This window comes from Marmota flaviventris, chromosome 3 (genome assembly GCF_047511675.1).
Source record: "Marmota flaviventris isolate mMarFla1 chromosome 3, mMarFla1.hap1, whole genome shotgun sequence".
Lineage (NCBI taxonomy): Eukaryota > Metazoa > Chordata > Mammalia > Rodentia > Sciuridae > Marmota > Marmota flaviventris.
The window spans coordinates 2,483,503-2,489,409 of NC_092500.1; the positions used below are offsets into that span (position 1 = coordinate 2,483,503).

Sequence of the window (5,907 nt, forward strand, 5' to 3'; positions counted from 1 at the left end):
GAAGACCCCCAAAGAGACGACCAGAGCTGAAGGCCTGACTCTGCAGAAGGGAGGGGTGCTGGGAGCCACAGCTGGACGGGGGTGGCGCCGGTTAGGCGGACTGGCAAGAGCAGAAAGGAGCCACACATCGGCTGGCATGGTCACCTCTAGGCTGCAGTTCGGCGAGGAGAGGGATTTTCAACTGGGGCTGTGTCAACTAGAGATCCACAGGAGAGAGCACAGCAAAGCACACCTGTCGTGTCCAGGGTCAGTAGAAATGCTGCACATCACAACCAAACCAAAGCACACATCAGCCACGAGAAGGAACAGAAGTCCCGTGGGCTGTGGAAGTAGCCATCAAGGGCAGCCATGCTGAGGCGTAGAACTGGGCTGCGTGTAATAGAAGGAAAGATGAGGTTTTCCCGTGAGGGAGACGCCGCCTAACAGTGAGCGACAGCACCCAGCTGGGGCCAAGGTGGGACCAGCTCCAGCTGACGGCTCGGGAAGGGACTCTCACCCACTGCAGCTGCAAACCAGGCCCCAGTCACTGGGCCACAGGAGAGGCCTGGACCCGGGCAGGACTCTCCTCTGGGCAAGAGCCCAGAGTGATGGCACAAGGGGGGTCAGATGGCACAGGGGGTCAGATGTTGGGGTGACAACAGAGAGCTTTGAGGTCTTATTTTCAATATGCACGTGGTGCCAAGCCAAGGGTGGCTGCAGAGTGAGCGAACATGGGAGAAGTGTGCTGGGGAGCAGCAGGGCTGATTTCTGACCCTTGCTGGAGGGACTGAGGGGTGGCTGACTGCAGAGGGCCCACCTGCTCGGAGGCAGAACAGCAGAGATGTCTAACTGGAGGGTGACAAGCCAAGAATGACCTGGAAGGTGACATCAAGTGGTCTAACACACGTTGGAAGCCTCACTGGAAGGAATGGGATACAGAACATACCCCAAAAAAAGTGGTCAAATATTCCTGAATTTGATGGGAATTAAGTTAAAACAGGTCATTGAGTCCCAAGCAGGATGCATTCAGAGAATCACATTCTAGCATACATCAAACAAGTAGTGAAGGTCAGAGTTGGAAGAGGAAGCCTCCAGGGGAACTGAGTATCGTGGGGCGGCCGGGACGAGGCCTCCCATCAAGACCAGGAGGCTGACCTGGAGGTGGACTACAGTGTGACCAGAGCAGGGGGAGATTCTGAAGCCTGACGTGCATAGCCAGGAAGAGGCGCCACCATGTGCCAAGAAATTAGACGCATTCTGATAAAAAATGAAAGGTCAAAGAATTCATCAGCAATGAAGCAAAACCACCAGGGCAGCGTGCTAAGGAGGAACCTCCCAGTTGACTTGGCGTGAAGCTTAACAGCCCAAGCAGGCACCAGTCATTGCTGAAAGCCTGTTGTGAGGGAATGTTACCGAGGGCTACAGCGTATGGTCATGCGAAGCCCGTGCAAGGAGAGCAGGAAATGCCAGGACTTAGGGAGGGAGATGGCTGTAGGGGTCTTAAATTCCAGGGGAAATAGCCTTAAGTACAGACTTAGCGACTGCAGCACACCCAAGGCACATGCAGCACACCCCACGAACTTCAGCACGCTCACTTTCACCAGAGTGAAACAAGCCGCATGGGAATAGAGTGATGGTAAAGCCCAGGGGGGTGAGGAAGGCAGCCCGGCAGAAAAGGGCCAACCGGACACAAGGAATCGAGAAGCACCGCTGAGTCCACCAGGATCAACAGTCACAAGAGACATGACCGGGAAACCGGGCCACACTAAAAGGTGAGATCATCAGAACACATGAACGCAAGACTCTGTGAAAGAGAAAAATCAACATAAAGTCAAGTAAGAGTGCAAAGTCGCCCTGCATTCTGGTAGCCACGCCAGAGTGCTCACGCTTACTCTTCTCATAGTAGATATAAGAACTCTGGGTGGCCGTGATAATGTAGGTCGACCTATAATCCAGGACAAAGTTATAACCAGAGATTAGAGGGATGTTTCCTCGTGACGCAAGAGTGAACCCAGCAGCCAGTAACACATGAGCAGTTGACAGCCATCCCAGGTCACACGTCAGGCAGACCTGCAGCAGCAGAGACGGCTGTGCTCCGAGCTGGGAAAAGTAAACCCTCTCTCTCAGCAATTGATGGAACATGGAACAAAACCAAAATAAAACACACTTTAAAGACCCAGTGAGGGCATAAACGATTTGAACGGCACCATCAACAAGATTGACCTAAGTGGCATTTATAGAAAGCTGGGCCAGGCATGACACAGGTTCTCTTCAAGTACAAGTGAAATGGCCCCCAATGTAGATCCCTCAGCAGATGAGAACATCTCAATAAACTTTTATAAGATAGAAGCCCTGCCTGGTATGTTATCTGACTGTAAGAAAGCAAATTAGAATCCAATGATGATAAGAAATCTGAAATAAATCCCCCATTAACTGGAATTAAACAAGACATTTCTCTGCTCCCTATAGAGGTCGTGCAAACTCTGCCACAATCCACTTGAAGACTCAGCTCCACACGTCTTCCTCATGACCATTTGCAGTGGAGCCCCGCTCACCACCTGCCCGGGGTGATCACTGAGTGCTCAGTCTGTAAATGTGCCCGTTCCGCATATTTTTATAGAAGGAGTCATGCAACTTGCAGTTTTTATCTGACCACGTCTTCCACTTCACACTTTCAGGGGCTGTCTGGGGTACACAGCAGTCGTCTGTTCCCTGAAGCACTGAATAGTGCGCAGCTGAAGGAGTACCCACACTTGTCTGTGCACTCACAGTTGGGTTTGCAGTGGTCTCCACGTAGACGCTCGCCGTCCTCTAGGTATGGTTGGTGAACGCCTGTCAGAATCTCATGTTGACCAGCATGGTGTCACGCGTCTATAATCACAGCAGCTTGGGAGGCTGAGGCAGGAAGACCACGAGTTCGAAACTAGCCTCAGCAACTTAGCAAGGGCCTAAGTAAGTTGGTGAGACCTTGTCTCTAAAGGGCTGGGGATGTGGCTCAGTGGTTAAGCACCTCCGGCTCAATCCCCAGTACTAGGAAATTTAAGAAAAAAAAATCATGCTGAAAGCTTGGTCGTCATATGGCAGATTTGAGAGGGTGGAGCCTGTGAGAGGTGGGTCCAACTGGGCACTGCCCTGGGAAGGGATCGTTGATGGTCTCCAAGGGTGAGTTGGCTCTCCAGAGAGCAGGCTGTTAAAGAGCATGTCTGCTCAGCATGCCTGGCCCTTAGCATGCAGCCATTTTATGGGAGGTGAACAGATAAGGCTGCCCAATCTTGAACTCTCATCCTTTAAAAGTATGATCTAAGTAAACCTTGCTTTTTTGTAAAGCACCCAGCCTAAGGTATTTTGTCATAGAAACAGAAAACCCACTGACACAGGGCACTTAAAAATAACACTGCTGTGCTCACCTGTGTGCATATCTTTGGACATGTGTTTTCAGTTCTCTTGGGTGTACTCTGAGGAGGGGAATCACTGGGTGATTTGACTTTTAACAAAACTGGCCATCTGCTTTCCAAAGCCACTGTTCCATGTTGCAAAGACCTGCACATGGTCTTTGGGGAGCCTAGCTCCTTTAATCCTCCGCCACCCCTGGTCTCTGCGCCCTCCCGTGCCAGTGACACAGTGCCTCATTTTGGTTTCATTTGCATTCCCCTAATGACTAATGGAATGAGCATTTCCTCGGGGCTTGAGCTAGTACTTGTTTGTATTGGTGAAATGTATGTTCAAAGCTTTTGTCCACTATTTGATTTGCTATCGGTGTTACTACTGAGATGCAGGAGTTCTGTGTACAAATATTTTATCAGATACAGGATTTACAAATGCTTTGTCACCATTTATGGTGTTATAGTTAAAGCTTCGTCCCAAGGTTTCATAAACTGACTTCCAGACCATTCACGTATAATCGAATCAAGCCTTTATTGAAGCACACCGGTGGCGGCTGACCAGAACATAAGGCTGTTCCCCTGATCAGCCCCGAACAATTGCAAGGGCACTCCTTATAAGCCTGAAAACCACAAAAGGGATGTTCAGGGGGTCGAGCCAATGCAAGCCAGCCAGGTTACAGAAGCAGGACAGTGCAGTCGAGCAGAGGGAAGCCTAACCAATCACAGTGATCCCAGGCACCCCAGTTACAGAAACAGAGCCCCGTTACCCTAGTTACAGAAACAATGCCCCATTAGGTAGCTCCGTGTTCTTAAAGGTTTCTATAGCAAAAGGAAAAGAACATCTTGTTCCAGTCATGACCCCTCTTCTTGGCCTGGTTGTTTTACAGGATGAAGTCATAAAACAAAATGGAGTCACATTTGCTCCTGCTATCACAATGGCTAATATATTCATATTCTTAGAATCTTTTAGGTACCAATGTTTTTAATTTGATGAAGTGCAATATGTCTTTTTTTCCTTCCATGGATCCTATTTTGATATAATGTCTAGGAGCTCTCTGCCCAACCCAACAGTATAAAACTTTGCAAACGTGGTCTTCTTATTTAGCTTTTAGAGTCAAAACTATAATGGTTTTTTTCTAATTCTGTGCATTGTACTTATACATAACAGTTGAGCTCATTTTGATAGCGTCACATATGCATGGAATTGATGGACTTCCCTTCGGTCCCTGTCCCCCTTCCCTTCCCTCCTCTCCTCCACTTTCCCTCCCCTGTGTACTGGTCCAAGTTCAAAGCCATTGAGCTCACTGGCACTGCTTTGGGTGGAAGGCTTTAGGGAATTCCGGAACATGCCCCGGCGGAGGCAGGATTTGCTATGGAAAGGGCTTGCCAGCTTGACTGTCTTCTGATTGCTGTCATCAGAGTCAAGTTTCAGAAGGACAGAGATTTGATATTGCTTACTGCAGGGATAGGGAGCAGGGACACTTGGAAGACAGCGACATCTTTTCACAGTTGCCCAATGTGGTAAGGTTATAAAGCCGTTGGGTTTATGAAGAGGCTTGAATCTAGGGTGGCCGGCTCCAAGGATGCCAAAACCTCCTCATCCTGTAACACGGACCCAGAGCCTCCTCTGGGCAAGTTGTGGTCCAGTAACTGAGCCATAGGGGTCCAGTGGTCCCTACCAGAGTATTTCTCAGCTCTTCCTTCTCATCAATGGTTTTCAACTCCAGATTATCAAATGGGTCTTCTTCACACTCGAAATCAGCAGGATTGAAGTCTGCCTTTGTGTGGGGTGGGCTGAGAACTTTCTGTTTCGTGGCGCTACTGCTGACCGAGTTGGAGTGAGGATGCCGTTGTGCTGTAGGCTGGCAAGGATAGGGTTAATAGGAGGTGGCACTGTGGCTGTGCTGTGAGTCTTGGAGACATTGTTTTGCTGTCACCCTCTGGGCCACTCTTAGAATTCACTTTAGCTTCTGCTTCCTCGGCTTTGCATTCTGCTTCCTGTTGGGCTTCTTGGATTTTCTTTAGATCTTCAGCCCACTCAGTGGTTTTCTTTTCCAGGGAGAAGTCATACATGAAAATCTCACCCAACTTCTTAGAAGCCATTTAGAACCTGAACACTGCTGCCGCCGCCTTGTCCCAAAAACCTAAAGGAGCTGGCGCCAGCTGATCTCCCAGGCTCAGTCCCCGCTAAGCTCTGACGCCCCTAGGAAAAGCGAACGCCACCACTTCCAACTCTGCCCGCCCCTGCCGGACCCAGCCACCGCCAGAACCTCGGCCTGCCGTGTTGAAGTCCTACTTGCCCAAGTTCATTCTTCTTTATGGCTGAGTAAAACTCCATTGTGTGTGTGTACCACATTTTCTTGATCCATTCATCTGTTTAAAGGCACCTTGGTGACTCCATAACTTGGCTATTGTAAGTTGTGCTCTTATTAACATGAAGGTGGATGCTTCACTATGGTACTGATTTTAGTTATTTTGGATAAATACCAAGCAGTGGGATAGCTGGTTATATGGTGGCTCCTGTCCTAGTTTTTGAGGTGTCTCA

General features: G+C 49.3%; 1 pseudogene; it reads right to left on the reverse strand.

The window, feature by feature from the left end:
• Window positions 1-4,536: 4,536 nt before the first annotated feature.
• On the reverse strand, window positions 4,537-5,700 carry LOC114107237 (ubiquitin-associated protein 1 pseudogene; annotated as a pseudogene).
• Between the last annotated feature and the right edge of the window lie 207 nt (window positions 5,701-5,907).